The sequence below is a fragment of the Mauremys mutica genome, chromosome 6 (assembly GCF_020497125.1).
Source record: "Mauremys mutica isolate MM-2020 ecotype Southern chromosome 6, ASM2049712v1, whole genome shotgun sequence".
In the NCBI taxonomy this organism is placed as follows: domain Eukaryota; kingdom Metazoa; phylum Chordata; order Testudines; family Geoemydidae; genus Mauremys; species Mauremys mutica.
This window is the reverse complement of record NC_059077.1, coordinates 101,375,337-101,401,597: the sequence shown is the minus strand read 5'-3', so window position 1 is coordinate 101,401,597 and position 26,261 is coordinate 101,375,337. Positions and strand designations below refer to the sequence as shown.

At 42.1% G+C, this 26,261-nt stretch overlaps 1 protein-coding gene and 1 long non-coding RNA gene across 8 annotated transcripts in view; both read right to left on the bottom strand.

Annotated features, from left to right (window-relative positions):
- Window positions 1-26,261, bottom strand: part of BNC2 (basonuclin 2) — a 426,471-nt gene that overhangs the window by 229,587 nt on the left and 170,623 nt on the right. The window lies entirely within an intron of this gene.
- LOC123372934 lies at window positions 741-24,556 on the bottom strand. The gene is made up of 3 exons (XR_006580488.1): window positions 24,400-24,556; window positions 4,456-4,563; window positions 741-885 (listed from the first exon to the last, which is right to left on the bottom strand). It is a non-coding gene; the product is annotated as an uncharacterized LOC123372934 (long non-coding RNA).

The following is a 26,261-nucleotide window of genomic DNA, read 5'->3' as shown; positions in this document are numbered from 1 at the left end:
GTCTGGTAGGCCAGCATGTAAATTAGCATAGTTACAAAAGTTTTAAAAAGTGACTGCCCTTAATCCAGAAAGTGCATGGCAGTAGTATAGCATGGTGGGGAAGGAACTGGAATATCTCAGATACAACACACAAAACACAAACATTTAAAAACAGAAATGGTATTGTCTTCAGTTTGTTTTCAGTAACATTCATCCATGCAGCAATCAAGCGCCTACGTTTAAAAATGTACAAAGCCATGAAGCTGGCACATGATAGAAAGTGGTGGATAGACTGCATTGGGCCCTATCACAACTGTTGAACTGACAGGTGGAAATCAAAGAAAGAAGAAATTAATGTGGCCTGACTTCTACAGATACCAAGCTCACCTGAGAATTCAGTTGGAGTGGAAGGTGCTCGGCACCTCTGAAAATGAAGCCATATTTATTTAGGTGTCTTCAAATAGCAGAGGTGCATAACTTTATGCACTCATTTTTTAAATGTTGGCCTAAGAGTGCTACAGCTTCACACTGACATGAAAATGCCCGGTTGCTGTCCTAAATTTTATGTTAATCACTGCACAGCTCCAAAAGGACTTCTTGTGATCAGGTAGGAAGGGGCGCCTGATACATAAGTTATATATTAATGCAATTTTTTTTAAAGAGTGCCAGTGCTATAGTCATCAGTATTTTATTTTTATGTACAAACTTTCATTTAATGAGATTTTGCTACTAAACCAGACGATTGCTCTGTCTGCAGGGCATGCAAGAAGAAGAAAGAAAAAGTAAATGCAACCAGTAACTGGAAAGGATTACACTGGTGTATGCTATGTATACTGGTGATCCGGGATACTGTCATTTCTGTTGCTCAAAAGCATTTTGCCACCTCATCCTTTGCTGCTGCTACCACTGCAAAAGTAAGACAAGAAACAAGGAATATATTCAAAATACATACATTTTGGTAGGAGAAATAGTTGTCAATAACTAATGAAGCTGATGGTGCAGGAAGTCATTAAACACTACTGAAGCTTTATGACATTGATATCTTTAAAGGGCAATCCAGGGGGGGAAACCCTGATTTAGAATACTATACTTAACTCTTTCAGAACCTCAAGGTTTCTTATGAGAAACCTTGTCCTATACCATGAGAGGTGCTAAGTGCCTCCCACTGGGAGTTAAGAGCACTCATGATGTTGCAAGCTAGAGCAACAAAATTGGAAAATGTTTGCTCAAGCTAAAAATAAAGATGTACTAATATAGATCAATCTCTGCTGTACCCAATTTCTGTTGGTCATGGCAGAGGGGAGCAGTCAGGGACCCAGCCAGCACTATGCTGGCACCAGCAAAATTTTAGAGCAACCTCAGGGCTGCTCTAAACTGTGGCTACCAAAGCAGGTGGACTGCTCAGATGGGGATAATTAGAGCACTGAGAGCTCTGGACACAACTCCTCACCACCCCACATGTTCCCTAATTGCAGGAACAGGAAACCAGCTATGCCAAGTCTACACCTCTCTGTTCTGCCTGAGCACTGCATAATTGAGGGCCAGATAATCTGTCCCATAAATGCTGAAGAGAAGTAAGTTTGTACGTAATAACTGTTCAAGAGAGTTTGACCTTGTGAAACTATTATCCCTACAATCCTGACAAAGGTCGGTTCCACATGGATTGTCCTTTGTATAAGAACTGGCCAAGCAAAAGCAAATTCAGGGGCTAGATCTTACACACCCAATTTTTTCAAATTCCCCGCTTCCCTTTTGTACTTGCACCGATGCTTTGTTTTTTGGATATAATTTTTAATACCATTGATCCATATAGAAGAAAACCTCATGTCGATCTACTTCTCTTCTCTGTATGTGAAAGTAAGACCTACGTGAAATTTCACAAGAACCAATCTGATATGGGGCATTAGTCAGGTATTAATTACTTGCCAGTATCTCTGCTTCTGTCCAATTCCAAAGTTATTAGCCTGCTCAGTCATTGGCCAAGACTCATGATTTGGAGAAAAAAAACAAAACCCTCACTGCTTTACTAACATTTGCAGGGAAGTTCTCTACGCAGGTATAGCTATTTATGAGCTGTATAGTAAGCAGATATTAGAACATTCTGGGAGTCTTTCACTTTCTGTTTTAGTCCTAAGTACAGCAGGGCAAATGCAGTACTACTCTCAGTTGTATCCATGCAACTTCACTGACTTCAGGTGTCAATTTAAGCATAAACTGATCTAAGTAACATAGCACTTTTCTGTATACTGATCTTCAAGTTCTTTCTTTGAATGCTGTTCTACACGATGTCATCACACTGTAATTCGTTTCATTTACAGTATCTGTTTCACTTCTGCTCACAAGCTAATATAATTCAAAAAAAAATTTAACTGCACACAGACTGCTCGACACATGTGCATGGCAAATGGAATCTGAACTTAGCTTAACAGCCTCATTTATTCCTGATGGTTTAAATTATTTCATCACAATTAATGACACCCCCTCCGCTTCCTGTGCAGCACTGCCAGATGTTCAGAGACCACAAAGCCACTCTCTTCTTTGACGGCTAGTGACAAGTCGTCCTCTGAAGGACGTTCCCTAGGTGCATAGGCCGGATGACACCTCCATTGCTTAGCACCTCTCTGCCTCCCTGGGTAACCATGGTGAGGGAAGCAAGAAGGCATGAGAAACCAGCCAGTGCATTAGTGAGGACAAATTACGTGAAGTGTTCTGAACTTGAAGGATCGTGTCTCCTCTTCCTGAGCTTCAAACCTTGTTGTTTTAGGAAAGGGTCGAGACAACTTTTTGCCTTAACCTTCAAAAATGTTAACTTTTCCTTGTGAAATATATCTTTTCCCTCTATCCCTTGTTTCGTTGTCTTTTTCAAAAGGGTAAGGAGGTAACCACATGGGCAGTACACTGTAACCTGCTCTCCTATCCCTTCAGCCTCAAAAAAAAAATTGCACTTAGAGAAACCTTGAACATTGGAAATGTTTCAATCACTTGAGATTAGCTTAATTTAGCCATTTAGCATGTTCCATTCTATGGGTGAAAGAGGAAGCTTCCTCCATGCTCCTGCCTTAATTAAAGGTTATCCCTAAAAGGAGCAGATGAGAACCTAAGAATACCCTAAAATTAAAAAAAACATTGTTTGTGAAGCCTGTTTTGAGATTGAGGTTATGGACCTATTTCTTAAAGGGCTGGATGAGAAGTGTTAGTGCCAAATGAATGCTTCACCACTGTCACAGAAGAGAAGAAAGGCAAAGCTCTTGCATTCTTAAGCTTAAAAAACAAGTAACTATGTTCCTGAAGACAATTCTATTAGCTATTTGGAGCACGTATGGTAGACATTCTATTGATTTTTTTTAATTAAAAAAAAAAAGATGCTGATCTTTGTCAAGGAGTCAGGGACTGTTAAGTTTGCCAAAAGCGTAGTATTAAAGCAGAAAGGCCACCTGTGTCAGCCCACCCTACAGACAGGCTGGGAGCTGGAAAGTGTTATTTTTTAAATATTTTTAAAGGGGAATTTGGAGAGTGGGGGGAAAAAACCTATTAGTACACATTCCAAACAGATGCAAAAAGAGACTCCTGTAGATGACTGTTTAGGTGTGTAGCCATTTCCAGGATTATTTCAGGTCCCTTAAAAATTAGTTCTCTCGCTGCTATTGTAAGATACTTCGAGAGAAACTTGCTCTCTCTCAAACCATCTTGAATACAGTAGCGGAGGGATCTTCCATAAGCTGTCGAAGGCTTATTTTCTCACCTATTTTTTTAATAATCCTTTTAAACAACTGTTATGCAGCAGAGAGGTCATGTCTGGTGTTTATTTAGTTATTCATTATAATTGCTTTAGCAGAAGATCTCACAGAATCTCATGCCTCATTTTCGGGAGGAGGAGCTGTTTGTAAAGCCTAACAACAGGAACTTGCAAAGCTACATCTTTTTACAGACACACAACTATAAGAAGCTAAATAAAATAAACAAAATAGTAACATTACCTAGATGAAAGTAATTAAAATAAACAACTTATTCTTAATACCACTGAGATGTATGTCAAGTCAGAGACAACAGAATGAAGTCCATATGAATGCTTTACCATGGAGGTGGGGGTAGGGAGGACGGAGAAGGAGCTGAATAAACTTTAAACTCTCATGTAGGGATGTATTGCCTGTGTGTCCCTGGCAGATGTGGAAAGGAGATGAAATGGGCAAGGGAGAATCGAATATCCCATCGCTGCAGGTTTGCGAAGGGGAAAGAGCACTGCAAAGATCTCACATCTGGCAATCATTTGTCAATAGCTGGAAAGAACGGCAGGAAACTTTTTGGCTCTTGTGGAAGATGAAAAGACAAAAACCATGTGTCATACATGCACTGCACTGGTACAGTGACTACTACATTTCTCCCCCCCCTTTTTTTATTTAATGATCTTCAGATATACTCTACTCCATGGTCAAAACCATGCAGTCACTTGACTTGTTAAAGCTGTAGTATACGTACATTTTTCAAATAAACCCCAGGGCTGATGTTAGAAAATCAAAATCATTCAAGCGTAGACCGCCTGGTACTTTGGGCAGGGATCCTTGTGGTTTAGTCAATAAACAGAATCTAAATGAAAGACACCACAGTAACTAGACAGCAATGTTTTGAACAGTTCTTAACCTTAGAGAGAGAGAGAGAGAGAGAGAGAGACCGACCAAGTGGCCAGATAAAATGCTACCAGTTTGCAGAGATCACTCTGCTGTGCACAGCATCTGTGTTTGCACACAAGGTCACTCACTGTTTCTGAAAGAGAGCGTGCTTTTATTTGGGGTTATTTTTAAAGTTCTTTTGTTGTTGATTTTTAAAATTACACTATTTCCCCCATAGAATTGCATGGTAGACAACAATATAATGATTTCATTGACTTTTCCTGGCCATAAAGTCAGATTTTACTGTCCCATTTCCAACAGCGACATCATATAACACTGCGAAAATCCTTGCACAAAGAGTTGTTAAACTTTGTAGAAATTCAAGGGGGCTAGACCGATAGCTTTGTTCAACTACCTGTCAGGGACAGCTTTCAATTCATTCTTAGGCTGCCTTTAAGGGGAAGCAGCTGCAATAGGAGCAGAACTTGTCCCTGTGACTTCATAAGTGAATGCGGCAAGTTGTATAATAATCTAGCAATTCACAGCAGCTTGTCAAAGTATTACAGGAACAGTATCTTCCCCAAACAAGCCTCATCACGGTTAATTACAATGCAGACCAGACAGCAGCCACAATTGTTCATTAATTATAGGAAGCACTTCATGTAAATTTTATGGAAATTTACACTTGCCCCCCAGTATGCCTGAAAAAAGGAAGGGGTGGAAATAAGCGTTCACAGAAGGAAGAAACTCTGGCTTATGAAACATCACAATATATTGTGTATAAACTGCTAGCGAAATGTTGCCTCATTATTTACTTTAATACATCAAGAGGCTTCAGTGGTGGCATTTATCAAGTCCAACCAGTATGTGGAATTATTACCCAAGCAAGTGACTGTGTTTGGGTTAATCGTGGGAGTTGTAAATGCCAATAAAGCACAATGAAGTGTATTTAGATTTGGAAAGGAAAAATTTATCTCTATAAAGAGAAAAATATATATAAATAGTGCTGCACATAAAACAGCAGTGGGGCCCTTTCTTCATGTTAAAGGCAACAGTTCCCCCTAATATTCTGAAACAACATTTGTTGTAGTGCTCTTTTGATGCATATGCATGGCTCATTGGCGCTAACACTTATGATGAGTGCATTGAGGGAGAATCTGCTCATGATTCTATGACAACTTTATTTGGGAAAGATGGGCAAAATAAAATGCATGCCCTGCATTCAATCCTATCCTTTTTGTGAGTCACTTGTGTAACCGAAAATCCTGACAGATCCCCATTTGGAAAACTACTGGTTTTTTTCGGAGCATAACATCCACATTTGTAGAGCTGGCTGCTGGTCACTACTAGCCACAGTTAGCTTAAGGCATGTTTTTGTTGGTTCAAGGTACCTTATTCTAGTTCTTATCTATTATATAGGCTGCTTCAACTATTTTAAACTGAATTTACTCTCTCCTAGAATAATTATTTTGTAACACCATCAGAAACAGTTTGCTCTGATACTTCAAGATCACTGACCAATCTGTTTTGTGAACTATTATTCAGAAAATTATTTCCAAAAACTTCACTAATGACAAAGGTGAATATATGTCTGTCTTCTTTCATAGCTGTTGGGTGAGCTAAGGGACGTGGGCAAATCAAAAGTGTATTCCAACCAGTAACATTCTTCATACAACTGGACTAAAAATAACCTTGGTTGGATGTGGTCTTGGATGAGACATACATTACAAGCTGCTCCTAAACCAGGGGTGGGCAAACTACAGCCCGCGGGCCGGATCCAGCCCCTCAGGGCTTTGGATCTGACCCGCGGGATTGCCCCCCGTGGCGCCGTGGGCCCGGCGCCACTCTCAGAAGTGGTCCCCGGTTGTGAGGGCAGAGGACTCCGCGTACATTGGGGAATGCCGAGAATGGGGAACTACGGCCAATGGGAGCTTCAGGGGAGGTACCTGGAGGCAGAGCAAGGGCAGCGCACACAGAGCCCTCTGTCCCCCCACCCTCCCCCAAGGGCCACAGCGCTTCCTGGAGCGGCGCAGGGCTGGAGACAGGATAGGCAGGCAGGGAGCACCCCTCCTGCAACCCAACCTCCTTCCTTGAACCCCCTCATATGCCCCGCACCCCTCCTCTGCCCCAATCTCTTGGCCTGATCCCCTTTCTGCACACCACAGCCCCTCCCTCACCCCAACCCTCTGCCCCAGCCCTGCATACAATTTCCCCACCCAGATGTGGCCCTCGGCCCAAAAAGTTTGCCCACCCCTCTCCTAAACTATACCATTTTGTACAAAATTTCTTCAGGTGGTGATACTCCCTCCCTGATCCCCTTTACAGGATCTGGGCAGGAGGGGGTCAGTGTGCTCAGGCATTTCCCTAGTGACACCCTTAATACAAGAGGGTATAAAACTAGATGTAACAGAGAAAATGTAATTGTAGGTTAAGTGTCGTGAAATCAAATAGATTGAGAACTTCTCAGGGAAGAGGTTGAAGCCCTATCAATTAAGAAACTTCCAACAAGATTGAAGAAAGCACTAGAAAAAAATATATAGTATATGGAAAAATCCTGCACTGTAAAGGCATGGACTAGATGACTTACCAGAAATAGGTCCTTTTCCATATCTAACTTCTATAATGGAATTCCTGTGAATAACTTTCCATGAAGTGATGTTTAATTGTAATCACAAAGAGGTTAATAACGATAATAGTACTTAGCACTTACATAGAGCTTTACATCTTCAAAGTGCTGTCCAAACACTAACCAATTAATGCTCACAACACCCCTGTGAGGTATGCACTGCAGGGATTATAATGTCAGGCATTTACGGTAGAAATTAGGGTTGCAGAGTGTGGCATGCATGTCACACGCCTGCATTTCCAGTGCATTCTTTCATATAAAACTTAGAATACTAAAAAGTGCCCATTCACAATCATCCTGTCAATTATTTAAAATCAATTATAAATTTCAGTCAGCTCACTTGTTCTTTCAAGCAACAGCTCTAAATACAATTGGGAATACCCCAACACATTGGTCAGTATGCCACTAACCTGCCCATGAAGGACAAGTGAAACAAATTGGCCCTGCAGCATGCCTTGAAAAAAATACATACATGAGTAAATCTGGGCTATTTTGGAACAACCTCATGGCCTTTATGGAGAACACCATTCCAGCGTCCCCCTGTATATTATATTGAGGGGGATCTAGCATCAGCTGATCCCTACAGCGACCGTATATCATGAGGGAGGGGCAAGCTCCCAGGCTGACTGGTTCCAGGCTATTTAGGGCTTTACAGGTCAAAAAACAACACCTTAAAATCTAGCTAGAAGCTCTCACAAAATCAATGCAGGTTTTAGAGCAGTGTTTCCCAAACTTGTTCCGCCGCTTGTGCAGGGAAAGCCCCTGGCGGGCCGGGACGGTTTGTTTACCTGCCGCGTCCGCAGGTTCGGCCGATTGCAGCTCCCAGTGGCCGCGGTTCACTGCTCCAGGCCAATGGGAGCTGCTGGACGTGGCGTGGGCCGAGGGACATACTAGCTGCCGCTTCCAGCGGCTCCCATTGGCCTCCGCAGCCACTAGGAGCCGCGATCGGCCAAACCTGCGAACGCAGCAGGTACACAAACCGGCCCGGCCCACCAGGGGCGTTCCCTGCACAAGCGGCGGAATGAGTTTGGGAACCACTGTTTTAGAGCATAAGTGTCATGTGCTTTCTATAGGATGCCCAGCTTACCAAGCAGGTAGCTGGCTTCTTCACTAGTTCCAGCTTCCAGATCAACTTAAGATGTAGCCCCCCACAGAGTGCATAGCAATAATCTAACCAGAGGTGAAAGTAAGCCGGTACACCTTGGTACGGCATACCGGCAAGAGCCGGTGCACCGTACCGGGGAGACCCGGCTTCCCCAGGAGGGAATTTAAAGGGCCTGGGGCTCCCAGCAGCGGCTCGCGCCCCCGGCCCTTTAAATTGCCACCAGAGCCCCGCTGCCAGAGCCCTGGGGTAGCAGCGGCAGCCGGGGGCTATGGCAGCGGCTTAAAGGACCCGGGGAGGTAGCAGTGGCTGAGCCCCAGGCCCTTTAAATTGCTGCCAGAGCCCCACTGCCAGAGCCCTGGGGTAGCAGTGGCAGCTGGGGGCTCCAGCAGTGGTTTAAAGGGCCCGGGGCGGTAGCAGTGGCCGAGCCCTGGGCCCTTTAAACTGCTGCTGGAGCCCCCAGCTGCCGCTGCTACCCCGGAGGGGGAGGGCACTGATCGGTACGGGGCAGGCCGGGGCTGGCTCTGACCCCCCCATCCCTGCCCCTTCCGCCCGAGACCCCGGCCCTTACAGGGCCAGAGCTGGGCCCCAACCCAGCCCTGTACCGTTAAGTCCCTATTTCTACTTTCACCCCTGAATCTAACCCTAAAGTAACAACAACATGGATGATAATAGCAAGAACTGCCTTTGAGAGCACCACTGCTACTTGATCTAAATGCAGCTGTTGTTCTAGCAGACCCTAAAGTTATCCACTCAGGTTACCAATGACAACTAAATGCCCTCAGCTTGAGGCTCTGATGTAGTTGCTGTTCTCCACTCAGGTCACCAGTGACAGCTAAATGCCCTCAGTTTGAGACTCTGGTGTAATTTCTGCCACCTCTTCCATTTGTTTCTCCTAACCTACAAGCATCACTTCCATCTCAGCTGAATTTAGTCTCGTCCATCTCACTTGCATCCAGCCCCCAATCTCCACCGGACACTGGGCCAGTCTATCAACTGATTCTGCTGGATAAGTCAGGAGGAGCATTAACCGAAGTGTCATCAGCATCCAATAACAGTGAAGCCCAAATGTCTTCTGTTAACAGTCCCAACTGTCTGATCAACAGGCAATAAAATAGATCTCTGCAGTATGGAACATAACAGTGGTCTTGGAGCTGATGAATACCATCTTATGGAGCCTTTGAACTAGGAAAGAACAAAGTTACTTCAAGGCAGCCCCATCCATTCCTGCCATACAGTGGCATCAAGGGAAACCAAGAGATCTAATATGAGCAGCATATTGACAGCTGATCATTGTCTATCACTGGGAGATTACTGACCAATGCAACCAGGGCAATCTCTATCCCAAACCAAGTGTGTACCCAAATCAGCAAGGGTCAGGTAGATCTGAGTCAATTAGATGCTGTGGAAGGTGTCTCACCACAAACTTATCAATGACCTTACACAGAAAAGGAAGATGCAGTACTGGTTGTAAACTACAGTTAAACCCTGTTATCTCGACGGCCTAGGGGTTTGCCAAAAGCCATCGAGATAACCAATGATCGAGATAAACCCCTATCCACCCCCCCACCCCCTCCCTGCCCCCTTACCGCGCTGCCTGCACGTGGCTGGATCCGGCAAAGCGGAGCCGGGCGGACGGGCGGACGGGCAAGCGGAGCCGGCGGGCGGCAGGCGAAGCCGGGACCAGGTATGTGGGGCGGGGACGGGCAGGGACCAGGTATGCGGGCCGGGCGGGTGGGCGGGGACAGGCAGGGACCGGGTATGCGGGGGCGGGGAAGCGGGGACCGGCGGGCGGGGAAGCGGAGCCGGCGGGCGGGCGGCAGGAGAAGCCGGGACCAGGTATGTGGGGCGGGGACAGGCGGGGACGGGCAGGGACCAGGTATGCGGGCCGGGCGGCCGGGCGGGGACAGGCAGGGACCGGGTATGCGGGGCGGGGAAGCGGGGACCGGCGGGCGGGGAAGCGGAGCCGGCGGGCGGGCGGCAGGAGAAGCCGGGACCAGGTATGTGGGGCGGGGACGGGCGGGGACGGGCAGGGACCAGGTATGCGGGCCGGGCGGCGGGCGGGGACAGGCAGGGACCGGGTATGCGGGGGCGGGGAAGCGGGGACCGGCGGGCGGGAAGCGGAGCCGGCGGGCGGGCGGCAGGAGAAGCCGGGACCAGGTATGTGGGGCGGGGACGGGCGGGGACGGGCAGGGACCAGGTATGCGGGCCGGGCGGGCGGGCGGGGACAGGCAGGGACCGGGTATGCGGGGGCGGGGAAGCGGGGACCGGCGGGCGGGGAAGCGGAGCCGGCGGGCGGGCGGCAGGAGAAGCCGGGACCAGGTATGCGGGGCCGGGCGGGCGGGCGGCGAAGCGAAGCCGGGCGGAGGGGCGGGCGGCAAAGCGGGGAGCCGGGCGGGCAGGCGGCAGGCAAAGCGGGGACCAGGTATGCGGGGACGGGCTGGCAGGGACGGGCAGGGACCGGGTATGCGGGGCCGGGCGGGCGGGGACGGGCAGGGACCGGGTATGCGGGGGTGGGCGGGTGGCTGGGGACGCGGGGAGCGGGCGGCTGGGGAACCGCGCGGCTGGAGAGCCAGGGAGCGGGTGGCTGGGGACGCGGGGAGCCGGGCTCGAGATATTAGGGTTGGGCAAATCGACATAACAGATGAGAAGCCCATAAGATAAAGAGGGAGTTTGGCGGTTCCACTTCTAAAACCTCGAGTTAATAGGATTGGCAAGTTAACCGAGGTCGACATAAATGGGTTCGACTGTAACTAGATTGTCAATGGCAAGAGATGATATTTAGAGCAATCCAGGTCTCTTTCAAAGCTGGCAACATCCTGCCCTCCCTAACCGAGGCACTGTATTTTCAGCAATATACCCAATACTTCCCAACCAATCCTCACCAGGCAGGAAGGACATGGGTCTAATGCATAGGTTTGGGCATAAAAGTTCTCCCGACGTCTCCAGCTTCAGTAAGTGACGCTAGTCAAAATTGAAAAAGAGACATTGCAGATGTCCCCTCAAGATCATGTCTACTACTCTAAATGATGTGTATAGTTCACTTGAATCTGATTTTTTTTCCTAGCAAAATATCTAGAAGTTTCCTTATAATGGGAGAGGCTTGAGTCTGCTGTTGAACTGAAGCATCTTGGATTACTCAAGTTATCCACCACTTTAAAACAAATCCACTGATGGAGATCCTGTGACTCTCTTCTTTACCTCCTGTTCAGCCAAGGATTTCTGGAAAGCCCTAATCTGCAGTGTAAAACAGTTCAGGTTGCAAGCTACAGCTAAAAAGCAGGTGGGTGCCATGCCTCTTCATGTCACTAAAACCAACGTCACATTCTACATTATGGATATATGAGTTCTGTTCATGGATGTTTCCCATCACAGAGTGTGAGCAATGACAAGAGAATTACTCTACCAACTTTTGCTCACCTAATAAAATTGCAATTTGAAAAGATTATGCCAAATGAATTTTCATACATATGTTGTCCTGTTTGTTCATACTGTTTATCTTCTGACATCTCACCTTCATATATATATTTCCTCTAACATAGCAGGAAAATTTATGGTATAAGGATTGCTCACCTGTTGCCTGGGTTATGCCATTTCCATCTTTGATGTAGAAATTTGGGGGAAACTGATTCAAGTCTAAACTCCTCATCCTGAACTTCAAGACTCTGCACAACTCTGCTCTTGGCTACATCTCATCTCCCATTTCTTCCTGCTCCTTTCATTCTTCTCCTTGATGCCCTCAGCCTTACTGTTCATTTGTGTCTTTCCCCACTCTTGTCTTCATGCCTTCTTCCATGTTGCTCTTCGTGCCTGGACAGCCGTTCTCTCTCTATTCCACTCCCTCTTTAAACAATTCATATCTGCTCTAAAGCGTGCAAAATGTTAAGCTACCTACAGAAAGCGGCCTCGTCCCCATTAACAACAATGTTGTTACATCACTCAAAGATGGAACCATCCTCTGGGTCAACCTGAGCATTTTATGATTGGATTTTGTACATCTGCTTAGAGTGTAAGCTCCTTGGGGCCCATCTTCTGTTTGTTTTGCAGGGCCAAACAATCTACTAGCACTTAAATAAAACATACACAATATTTTTAAAAAAAAATTCACTTGGTTCCATTTAAAAGCCCTTTCACAAATATGAACAAATATATCTGTCACCAGCTGGTAAATACTTTTATGGAACTAAGATATTTCAGAGTACATCCCCAATTTACATGATCTCTTTCGCATGCTACTATTTGCACTGGGGCATTTTCATTAACTGATGGTGACAGAGTATATGCCAGAAATTTAAAGACATTTCTCTGATCAAGGGATTACAGTTGTCCACCTTCATTGCAGGGACTGTGGATAGCAGCTGCCAAGGAGAAAGGGGGATGGGTTTAATGGAATCTGAATCCTTCTGGAAGGGGAAAGCTGCATTAGAATGGACAGTTTGGGGAATCATTACTTTGGGAAATGAAATGGAAAGGGAGAAGACCCTCCCCTTAGTCAAGACAGCAATGGAAGACTCTGGTTGCAGGAGCCTTAACAATGAAAGAAATGGACAGCAGGATGCCATTTTCTTTATTATTGTTATTTGTTAAGCACTGACTGTGCAAAGACACACATCAAGGTAGTCCCAGCCCCAGAGAACTTAAAAACTTGGGAGACTTCATAGAAAGACAAGCTGCACTGGATGACATAAAGAAAGGAGTCATTTTAGATAGATTTGAGTGGGGGAAGGAATCTTTTCTTTTTTTATTCCTTTTTTGTAAGCCTGGAGGAAGAATTGAGTCTTTAGAAGGTTTCAGAATGAAGATGGGGTGAAGACATGGTTCAACGGGAACAGAAGGTTATTCCAAGAACTGAAGGTAGCACTGAGAGAAGAATAAGAAAGGGGTCTCAAGACTATCACCATTGGATAGGAGGGAAGGAGGGAATGTGATAAGAGAAAAGATCCAAGTTGTAGGCCAGGGTCCTTTCTGTTTAAACCCTGCCTGTGAAAGCCATTGTTTTGTACTGAACTCAAACAACCAAGGGACTAGACTCAGGCTGCAGCAGCTTCTCACTGGACATGGATTAAAATCAGATACTTCAGCAATGGGTACATCATAAAGTAAAATAGTCAATTCCCAGCACAATGAATAGCAAGTTGACCACATGCGCACAAACATCTCCTTAATGGCTGCCAGCCCCTCTCAGCGCACTGCCCAGCCTGGATGAACGGAACCCGGGCCAGCAGCGGGCTGAGAGGCTGAGCCCGCTGCCGGTCAGGGGTTCCGTCTGCCGCCCGCGCTGCCAGTCTGGCACGCGAAACCTTAAATTAATGAAGACTTGGCACACCACTTCCCAAAGGTTGCCGCCCCCTGTGTTAGGGTCTATCAATATAAATGCAAGGAAGCATGCAAAACTGGAGAGTCCCACTGTTTGAAACATGGAGGAATACATCCCAGTCACACACGATGTGTCAGGCTAATACTAACCCCTCACCCTAATGTTATTATTCACTCTTCCAGAGAGCTGCAGTGCAGATCAAGCCCTATGTTTGAAATGAAGTTTCTGGAGGACTTTAAATTTTCTCCTGAAATTTAAAAAGTACTACATTCCTAAGGCTTTCAGAAACAGATTTGTCTATTAAATTTACTATTAATAGTTAACAATTTTATTCAAGCTGGGTTTGTTTTTTTTTAAAAGAAGCTACAGAACTTTATACAAGGTTGTTGTTTTTCTCATGTCATCAGCTACCACAGCCTCAGAGTCACAAGTTATCGTCCTTCATAACAAGATCATCATGTTCTTTAGTATAATCACTGGCTGATGTACTTCCCGTGTCCCGTGTTTGCTTTGAGTGACAGTGACAGAGAACTCCATTCTTAACCATGTCTTAAGGGCTCTGTGCATCTTGGATATTGTAATTCCCACTTTTTCAGCCTCTCAAAATCCCTACTCTCTAAGCGGGTCAGAATGCTACAGTCAGAACAGTCTCTCATTCCAGGAAGTGGAAACATCTTGCACCCCTTTCCTAAGCTTCCAATTTAACCCAAAATCCAATTCAGACTTAACATTACATCCCACAATGATTACATGCAAGAGGAGCAGTAGGAAAATATTCATGCGATTCAGCAGCTGAAAACCAACACTCACAACTGGAGCCAGGATTCACAACTAGCAGTTCTCTGTGGACCACAATCAGATACAGATATCGCTATGTATGTACTGCAGACCACCAGTAGTTGATGGATGACAGTTTGAGAACTTCTGCTCTATTTCTTCTTAGTGCCCCATTTTGCCTTTCTTCTTGTATGACAAGCATAGAACCTAACTGTGCAAATCATTGTGGGTCACAATATGGAAAAACCTAACATCTAGTTAGCTCAGCAGTCTAGTACACTTGACCAATTGAGTCTCTCTTTGCAGTCACTATGACCATGCATTCATTACTCTATCATACACAAGTACACTGTACTCAGAAATGGACGGTTTTATGAATTTAAATGAAAACTGATAATGCAACCAGCACAACATTTCCAGTGATGGATGAATAATTCCTTTTTTTGTTAAATGAAAGTTAAAAATACTAGAGTATTTACTAGAGTAAATAATTCTGCAGCAAGAAGTGGATTCCGAGGCAGTTTCCGCAGATGTGAAACCGCAAAATACAGAATCACAGAAATGCAGGGCTGAAGGGGACCTGAGAGGTCATCTAATCCAGCCCCTGCACTGACCAAGTATGCCTAGACCATCCCTGCCAAGCTTTTGTCTAACTTCTTCTTTAAAACCTCCAAACAGAGGAATTGCACAACCTCCCTTGGAAGCCTAGTCCAGTGCTTAACTACCCTTTTAGTTAGAAAGATTTTTCTAATATATAACCTAAATCTACCTTGCTGCAAATTAAGACAATTATGCTTTGTCCTACTTTCATCACTGTGCATAGAGAACAATTGATCAGTTTTTTTAATAATAGCCCTTAACATCACTGAAGACTTATCAAATCCCCATCCCCCACCCCCATCTTGTTTAGTCTTGAGAAAACATGTCCATTCAAAAAACAAAAACAAACAAACAAAAAAAACAAACAAAAACCCACTTTACTTCATAGGTCAGGTTTTCTAAACTTGATATCATTTTTGAAGCTCTCCTCTGGACTTTCTCCAATTTCTCCATGTCTTTCCTAAAGTGTGGTGCTCAGAACTGGACATAGTAATCTAGCAGAGGCCTCACTGGTGCTGAGTAGAGCAGGACAAGTACCTCTGTTGTCTTACATTAAACACTCTTTTTAATACACCCCAGAATATTAGCCCTTTTTTTGCAACTGCATCATGTTGTTAACTCGTATTCAATTTCTGATCTACTATAACCCCTAGATTTTTTTTAGTCGTTATTGCCTAGACACTTATTCCCCATTTTGTAGTTGTGTATTTGATTTTTACTTCCTAGATGTAGTGCTATGCCCTTGTCTTTATTGAATTTAATCTTGTTGATTTCAGACCAATTCTCCAATTTGTCAAGGTCGTTTTGAAGCCTTATCCTGTCTAAAGTGCTAGCAACCCCTCCCAGCTTGGTGTCATCTGCAAATGTTGTATGCATAGTCTCCACTCTATTATCCACATCATTAATGAAGATATTGAAAATGCAGGGGCCTGATTATGTGTACACACCTGTATGCTTTTATTCTCTATATTATGGGTGGTCTTATATATATACACATACACACACACACCACAAAAACGTGCACCACAATCTGCTGTGATTGTCATCTGCACCCATGGGGGAAAAATATGAAACAGGTTGAGAGCTAATATAATTACCCAATCATATGGCAAATTACCATATTAGCAAATGTAAGTGTGTCTCTTTTAGTTTAGGAGCCCTAATGTTCTCCAGGTTCAGGAAGTTAGTTTGATTGACAGTTAGAGGAATAAATTGAATTAAGCCCTATTATTACTTCACTGTAAAATAATATATTAAAACACCACTTGTACTTTCCTAGTCATATTTTAATTATTTCTTTCTTTTGCTATGGTGCAAAATTCAAGCAGTTTACTAGGATTCAAACCCTTTAGGGACTTTTGTGTGTCAGGCAAACCCACGGACTGAGATTGTTTCGATGCTGTGATGACTGCTACTAAAATTTTTTAAATAATGCTCAAGCTTTAATGTCTGGATGACATTTGTCTGGTACAAAACTAAATTCCATTCTGTCAAAGCTGCAGAAATGAGTGAAAAGCACCTTTAAAGTGTCCCTTTACAATCCCTAGAGCAAATTAAGGCTGAGTGCACAGCTACTGTGCTGTATCTCTCTCAAAAGAATTACAATAGTAAGTGAAAGCGCCATTTACAACTTGCTTTGTGTATAATCAGCAGAAACAAAAGATATAACAACAACAAGTATAAAGGACTTTCTTCACCACACCCCCAAAGGAATTAAAAGAGAAAAAGAGCAGTGGGCATTCCATTCTGTGTGGAAAGGGTTTTCAGGCAATACATATTCTGGGTCACAGAAGAAACATGGCAAATTCCCCCCTCCTATATTTTCTTTGTTTACCAAGTTCAGCCACGGGCAGTAAGGAATGGGCTGAGGAAGAAAGACAGGACCAATACTCTTTTGACAATGAAATGAAACAATAGGCCAAGGCAAGTAAAGCAGAATGGAGATGGTAGGGGAGTCCGGTAAAAGAGAGAAAAGGGTGCCAATGGCGTGGTGTTGCTAGTGGAAAATAGCAAACAGAGCTGGAAGAAAGAAGAAAAGAGCAACCTAAATGTCATCTCCAGCTGTAGGCAGAGTAACTCCCAGAGAGAAACAGATTGTAACCAAAGGCTCCAAGAACAGTAAGGGGAGTGTCAGAGAAATCTCCAGCAAATGGAAGAAACAGGATGGTGTCACAACTGGAGGACATGCTCATGGGTCCATTCCCCACTACACAGAAGCTGCCAAAAGTCAGGTTGCTGAGCTTGAACTGATGCTTCAGGAAGAAAGGTATTTTTTTCCTCACTTGAGAGAGAGTCAAACAATTTTTTTTTCTTATCTTAGAATATACTAAACCAAAGATAGAAGCATCAGGATAGAACGGTACCTTTTCAGAGGCAAAGTGTGTGTGTGCTAGGAGGAGTTGGGAGTATGATGAGATCCAGAAAATGAACTCTCAGCACAGGAGGCAACACTTGCAACAGCTTTCTTTCACTTCTGGCATTTAGGATTAAAAGTCCAGAGAAGGCACCCACTTATCACATGCAGATGAAGGAACTCATATACAATTACCTACAGTGCTCGGGGGCTTTTGGCAGACATACATTTTACGTCAAAAGTATAATTGCACTTGGCAAATCCATACACTGTCTACCATGATAGATACATTTTGGACTGAGTATACAAAAATATTTTTCTTACTACACGGGGAACAGAAAATGGAAGCAGAAGAGGCATCGTAAAAGAAAGGGAATACTGGGCAGGAAAAAATATGTGTAGCACAAAAGTGATTCCTAATTCAGTATCTTAACAGACATCACTGGCGATAAATACATAGAAATATACAATTCTGACAGAGAAAAGCTAGGTACCACCTGTGGGACGAGATTTCACCATATATAGGTTAGATTGCCGGCACCTCTTATTTAGAATAGGATGTTCTTCCCACAGTGAAAGGGAAGATATGTAAAGAATGAGACATCTTTATCAAAATTCCACTTTATCCAATACTAAACGTGATGTCCATGAAGGCAGGGTTTTGGCTTTGCAATTTATGGCACTAGATGTTCCTACTAACTTCGTAGCATACATTTTTAAGGACAGGAATCCAGCGAGATAGCTGAGGATGACAGAATCCATGTTGTACTAACACAATGTTTTCAGAAGAGGTGGCATAAGAAAACAGAAGGAGGAAGGTTGGGTTTGTGGACTGCACATATAGTTGAACAGAAAAACAGGCACTCTTGGAAACAGACAAGTAACTGAGAATTCCAGTGGAATAGCCAGGCTGCACTGGTTAGACAAAGAGGGAGATGCAGCAGGAAAAAGCAATGTACATACGCTGGCAGTGCACTTGGATGGACTTTTTTAAAAATAAGAGATACTGATGTTAAGATTTACACTGAAAATTTTTGTGAATTCTTCAAGAATGTACTGAATGAGTTAACTTCGGTTTGCTCCAACTAGAATGGAGTGTGGAGGCATACAAGGAATATGACGTCAATAGCATTAATTTTGTAGAAACCCGTTTGATGCAATATGCAAAAATCATTCTTTGATCATTGTGTGTTAATAAAGGTTTGATACCTCCATGCCAATCGAAGTATATTAGTGAGCTATTGGAGAAGCAATTGGGAAGGTTCTGAGAGCAATGTAATATATTTGCAAGAAGTTCTAATTTACATGATATTTTTGTGTTTATAATCTATTAGAGATGGACCTAAAGCAAAATTCTGGATCCAAACAGCTGAACTTTAGGGGATACTGGTGCCAACTTTGCATCTCCCTCCCCTGCTCACGTTAGGTCGAAGTCTGTGAATGAAGAAAATTCCATTGGTACTGCCTGGCTGCCCACCTAAATGTCATCTTCCAAAAAAAGGACTATTTTAATGTAAGCATTTTACTGATAATTAATGAAATATATAGGATATGTTTTAATAGTGTATGGTGCAAGATGAATTGATGTGATTTTTCGTTGTAGGTGAGACATATATTTTGTAGCAAAAATAAGAGGAAAGTAGAGTGAACACAATTTGCTTCTGTAAAATAAAAACAGAGCCAATACAAACCCTTGTCATTCAGTATATTTATTAAGTTGAAAACTCTTCCCCTCCTCACACAACAGTTTTCCAAAACTCCCAAAGACCACTTTCTACTGTCTGGTTTGCATTATGTCCTCCTTATTTATCATGCCCTCGATCCAAGTCCCATCAGGTCAATGGCAGTACTAGAAGTGGACTGAGAAGATATGCAAACAGACTGTAAGATGGCAGAGGGACAATGTAAAACTTTCCAACAACCACATTCAACTTCTCTTACTTTTTGGAATGATAAGGAACAAAATTCAAATTAGATATTGGATTATATATTTTTTCTTCTCTCTCTTTGTGTCCTTCTTACCCCTTATTTTAAAGACTAAATAGGAAACACGGATGCTTGTGAATCAAAATGGAAGTTTAAAAAAAAGTGTAGAATTAAGGTTGTTTTCATTGAGAAAAAGCTGAATTAGTTGAAATTTTGTTAACATTTACATATTTATTTGGATTAATTAAGTCCACTACCCAGTGTCTGGCAGTGGCCAATAACTGATGGTTCACTGGAAATCCAAACAAAAAAGATCCACTCACACTGTTCTTAGTAAATTAAGAAATGCTGGACATTTAGAAAGAAAGAAAGAGAAAAAGAAAAAGAAAAAGAAGGAGGAGGAGGAAGAGGATATAATCCTGTGGTGATCAACATATGTCCTGAAGCACTCATTTTAGCATGTATTGCCACAAATATCATTGGTCAAAATTTTCCTACTCTCTGAAAAAAAATATCCTGCTGCCATGTTGATACAGAATTTTTGCTGTGAAAATACTTCATTTTACATGCAAGACCAATCAGGAACAAGCAAGAGACAGACTTCTTTTGCTGGTATTTATATGACTCTCCTTTAGCTTCCCATAATGGAGAGATTGGGCTGTTTATTTGTTTTCTAGAGAAAGTTTACTTGCCAAGCAGTTTTGTATGTGTTTGTTGTAAACAGATTCTTACAGCTCTGTTAATAAAGCTAGATGGAGAGAGAGAGGAAACGGCATCTGGATGTTGTATCAGTACTTTTGTCCAGTGCTGTGCCAAGAGAGTTGGTCCCTTATCGGTGAGAGGTTGAAACGCCCTGCAAGGTGTTGCATGCCCTCAATTCCAGTTGTTGAAAGAATACAGCACCTTGAGAGATTGGACCCTTCACTCATTACTTTAGAATCATTAAACTCAAGAGGCATGTGAACAAAGAAAGAGTCTTTGCTGAAACTGTATTGATTAAAGTGCAGCTTTGCTGCTGGGTTACAAATGCAAGATTTTTTTTAAAATGCCCCAAACTCAGATAAAACACAGCTAGTTGCCTATGTGGAAGTGGGATGTTTCTCTAGTCTCTACCCCCATTTTACTAGGGTTAGGAACTAGGTACAGGGAAAAGGTGTTTAACATTATGTCCTCCTTAGCCTTGTCTTAACCTACCCATTTTTAAAAGTCCTTGCTTAAGATAAAGTTATGCACTTATCTAAAGACATAAGGCAATGGCTAAAAACAAAACAAAAAATAATTGCACTTAGCTACTCACTTAAAAAGGAGTCTCTATTCTGAAGCAATTTGAAAACAACACCCATGACACTCTTAGTACAACAACATATTAAAAAAGACCAAATCAAAACACAAACCAAGTTGTACTTCACATGTTTCAATGTGGAAATACTGGGAAGTAGAGCTGGAGACAATACACAGTATGATCCTGTAGCCTTTTGACAGGCAAAACTCCAGTTGACTTCAGTGAGAATTTTGCCTTCATAAAGGCTGCTACATCAGGCCTCAAAACAGATCGCATATTTAATTGCATTTAACTTCTCTTTTTAAAAAAAGGAAAGAGCAAAAAGCATTCAGTTAATTGCAGTAAGGACTCGGCATGGCATGTGCACTTAAGCGGTCGTAAAACTTTAATAAAGCCCCAGTCTCAATCTCATTTGGCCACTCATTTTGGCATGCGCAGGATCAGATTTTCAGTTCTCATAATAGCATGACACAGACACTGCTAGAAACATAAATAGGTAAGAACGCACTGAAAACATCATATGTGCACAATCTTTTCTCACTCAGACTTTAAAACATTTTCTACTGCGTGTGCACATGTATTTGTCTCCCTCTCACTTTTCAGTATTTCCTAACTCAGTCTCTGATTCAGTGAGGTACTTAAACAAACATGTGCAGCATTACATTAAGCACATGAGTAGTCCCCACGTGTTTAAGTACCTTGCTGAATCAAGGTCTACAACTCCAAATAATTTTTTCAGTTTTGGTCATAGATGTACTTGTTAATGAGAACTATTTGCATAAAGAGGTTCAAAGAGTTCTGCTCTTTTTGAATTATCTAGATGGGAAATAAATTATTGCGCAACTTTTTTAAAATCTCAAAAAAAAAAGCTGTGAGGATTTTAACTGAATCTTAAAAATCAAAACGCCAACTACGTTTGGCCAAACTTTAAGTATGGAAAAGCTTAGGATAGCTGGTGACTTTTTTTAGTAAGCTATGGGTGTGTGAAAGCAGGGGAGATGATCACTGAAATTGTTTTTCAGCCTTAACAATAACACCGGCTACTAAGTGAGTGCTATAACATATAATCATTTCACTTACAGCCTTACGTGAAGAACTATATGATTGCTAATATTCAGCCCTCTACCTTCAAGATTTTTTCCTTGTGATTAACCTTCCTTGATGTGGTATGCAAGGCTCAAACTTGATGCCGATGTAAATGAACCCTGAAATTATACCTCACTCTATCAAAAAGGTAAAATGTTAAGATGAACTTTGGAACTTTTTCACAGTTGCATGTGAAGGACCTATCTAGCGATTGTAGGTTTACAGAGAAAAGGAAAGATAAATGGATCAGAAAACATCACAAATACGGGCTTGTCTAGGTTAGAAAAGTGGTACCAGTGTAAATAAATCAATTTAAAACTCGCTCCTGATGTAGACATGTTAAACCAGTTTAAATCATGTTTATACTGGTTTACATTAATTCAGTTAAGATAATGGATTAAGCTAATCCAGTTTAAGCACAATTTAAAGGGGTTTAAAAGTGTCTGTATTAGAGGTTTGTATCAGCATAACTAAATCGGTATGGACACATCGATGCACAATCTTGTTTGTAGACTATCCCTTAGGTTGGAGAAATACAATTTCTCCAATTATCGCTATTTTATTGCAAGGCTTGTAATATTTTATTCTTTTTCTTAAAGCCCCAGCTTCTGGAAGCATTTCATTAGATGAAAATCTCAGCTTTCATTTAAACAAATAAATTATCAGCCTCATGTGTGTGAAGAAAGGCTTGGAAGCATGAAATCAGTGAGCCCTAAAGGCCCAAAAACCAGAAGGCAAATAAAATATATCCAAATTTCTTTTTAAAAGCTCATGATTTTAAGCCGATCAAGATTTTGAGGGGGGCTGACTCGTAATTTTTGAACACTTGGAATCCTTTGAAAATCCCAGCCACATTATTAGTCTATCAACACAGCAACAAAAACCTTGGACTAGATTATCCACTGCTTTCACACTTTCTATAGTCATTTATACGTGCGAAAGATGTGTGTGAAGAAGTGTAAAATGCTACCACTGGCGTGAGTAGAGAATTCAGAGTTAGTTGCATTTTCACACCAGTTTGCACAGGTATAAATGACTACTCAAGGGGCAAGGAGGGCAGAAAATCAGACCTCTTGTTTCTAAAAAGGATTTTAGTTACTTTTAAAAATGTTATTATTTGAAGTCTACAGAAGAACTGCTCCTCAACTAGTGGGAAATGGGATAGTTGCTATCAAATCACCTCTTCCCCAAAAGGAATATGAAATCTGTTTTCAGGACACTTCAGTACATTTTTTGCAATATTCATTAAAAAGAGTCACAATTTACAAGAAGTCCATTTGGGAAAAGATTTTTTTTAAATAGTCACTAAATGAAAGGAAACATTGTGTGAACATATAACTTGCCACCTTCCTTTGGAAACCATAATTTAAAAAATCTCATTTTCAAATCATCAAAAGTAAACTCCCATCAATTTGTACTCAAAATGGTTTAAAGCAGAAAAAATATAACTCAAAGTGGGTAACCTTCAGAAACTATGGAAGATTTTAATGATGAGTTCTGAAATCTGAAGGGCTCAATAGGTAAATAAATCATGATTTTGGTATAGAGGTGATTGTTCGTTGAGGCGATGACTCTCCGTAAACCTTGACAATATACGTATTTTTAAAAAACCAACAAAAACACCCTCTATCATCATCATCATAAACAGGGCACTAACCAGTTTAAAGTTATGTTAATCTGACAAAAATCATCCCTTTAATAGAAACAAAATAAATAAATCATGCAGCCAAACATATGTGAGTCACTCCTAACTTTTTTTTTTTAAATTTTCAAAAATTATATGGGATATGAAGACCTACTAGTGGCTTACTTTTTTTTTTTAATGTTACATTCCTTAATAACATTTACATGCATTCCTGATACATACGTTGATAAATGAGAAATAATTTTCCTGTAACATGCTTTATAATATAAGGTAAAATATAAAAAGTATTTCAATGCACTGTGAATGTGTATTATACAAAGATTTAAGCACAGAATACAATACGTATTGTAAATCTATATAAAATTACATACACGTATGTATACATGTTTCATATTCGCACATTAAATATTTACACATATATACATATTCAACAAGGGGGAATTCCCTTTATCTTTGCGATTCTCCTCCACTCATATTTATAAATTTAATGTATTTATTTATCTATTTATTTTTTAACAAGGTCGGTAGAATTTCTTCAACTTCCCCTCACTTTGACCTCAAAACTTGCACAGTGCTGAGTACCCTTAACTGATACAAATTGACTGTGTACAGCACCCTGCAGGATCAAGCCCATTCAATCTTGCGTGTATATATTTGAGTTTATACCACACCACTGAGAAATCAAATACATCAAGACATTGTGGGCCAGATGGAGCTACGCCAATTGGCCCCAGCTGAGAAACTGGATGAATATCGTTACTATAATACTGCTAATAATATGAACAATTTAGACTAATGCCAACTTTTATTCACGTACCTTTCATGTGTCACAAAAAATTTATGAAATGGTTTACAATATGCTGCATTTTAATTTGTTCAGAGCGATCAGAGAATATGATCATTTCTCATTCACAAAACTAAAAAATGTATTACATTTCCCAGTCATACACTGTCTGTATATATTAAACATTAATATATGTGTGTGTGTACACACTCACATGTGCACGCACACATATCCACACCCACACAGTACACATGGTGACAGAGTATTTATATAAACAAACATACATACATAAGAACAACATCAGCCTTCACTTACACCAGTGTAACTCCTTTGACTTCAATGAAGTTGCAAGAGTGCAATCAAATGAAGAACGTGATTCACTGGGTGTGGGGGGCAGGGAGGTGTTGTGCATGCCCATGCACACACCAGCATTATGGCCACAACTTTTTCCACTTTTGGTTGCCTAACATTAAGCACCTAAATAAAAATGCCCTGATTTTCAGAGATGTACCCACAAGTCTCATTTAAGTCCCAGATACACATATCCACACAGATTATTTTCACATTAAGCCACATAAACATCAACATACAAATAAACACAATGTAAGCCTGTAGCAAACATCTAAACTCATGAAATTTCAGGAATATATAAGGTAACTTTTTGTAAAAAACAACAACAACAACAAAACACGTCAATAAGCAAAAAAAACCAAACAAACCAGACAGCCTATGAAAAGTCAAAGGAACTGAGAAATATGAGCATGACTTCATAATAACGTCTCTTTACAAGGATTAAATCCCCATAGCTATCCCAAGCCCCGCACTATTTCTGTATTCAATAATCCTGCCAGATTATTGCTAGAAAGCATGACAACTAATGTCAATTAGATGTATCTATTATCCCTGATTTAAAAAAAAAAAATCCCTGAAATCCACAGCGTTTACTTATTTCTTTACTTTGTTCTTTTGTATTCTAAAATTAAATCCTTCTGACTCATGTAAACCATTATTACAAAGAAATGTTTAAAAAAAATGTAAAAAGGAATGAGGGAGTAGTAATGGTAACATACAGTACCATGAGCCGCTTTGGCCTCCCAGTCAGTGGTGTACAGTTAACAGATCACTCCTGGCCTTCAGCAGACAGAAAGGGGTGGGGGGGGGGTCGGGGAAACAGTTCTGGAGCAGAGTAGTGAGGAGGGAGGGGGAGAGGAGGGAAGAGGAGATCTGGCAGTTTACACAAGAAGGCAACTCAGCTCCTTTCTGGCGCATTTCTTCCCTCTGTCTCCCAACCTCTTTGCGTGTGTCTTGTCATATTTTCTTCAGCTGTTAATTGTCTGGACTGAGAGATTTTAAAAAGCCACAGTTTAGGAAAAGCGAAACCCTTCTAAGCGGCTATCACAGCAAGTCAGCTTCATACTGCTGGGTAAAATTTTCCAAGGGAAGTGTTCTTCTGATAGTTCCTGAGTCTCTAAGTCACCCTCCCTCCCCCTTTCCCCACCACACACACTCCCCTTGAGGCCTGAATGCACTTGTGGCAATAAAACATTCATGCGACTTGGAATTTTAACACAATGCCATTTCCCTAGTTTAACCTGAAAGGAATGCACTAGTCACAACAGACTACATCATCCTGCCATTAAGCCCTGCCAAGGAACCGCTTTTTTGGCTGTGCTGGGCCAGCTCTGACGGGAAAGGAGTACACAGACCCACACACAGAGCAGAGGGGCCACCTCTGCTTCCTCAACCTTATCCAGCAACACCCTGCTCTTAACCATGACCCCTGACCCGCTTCTGCATTGTGACAGGCTTGTGATGCATGTGTCACTTCAGAACTTCTGCAGAGTCACAACACTGAGCAGGGAACTCCAGCATTTCACTAATCTGCCCTGCTGTTTCAACAGGCACTTGGTCAATTGCCAGAGGGTGTGGGGGCTTGTGCTTTTTTTTTTAAAAAATATATTATTATTATTGTTACTATTGAAAGTTGTGTGTTTAAGCCTAAAGATACTTCCCCTGATGCCCCCCTCCCCCCCCCCCTTGTATTTATTTTTTTAAGGGTAAACTTTTCATTTGCCCATGGTAACCAGGTTACGAGATTACTGATAAAACAATTTGCTTGGAGGACTACTTACCAACGCTGCCAGCCCTTTGGCAAACTAGTGGCATTTTATTTATTC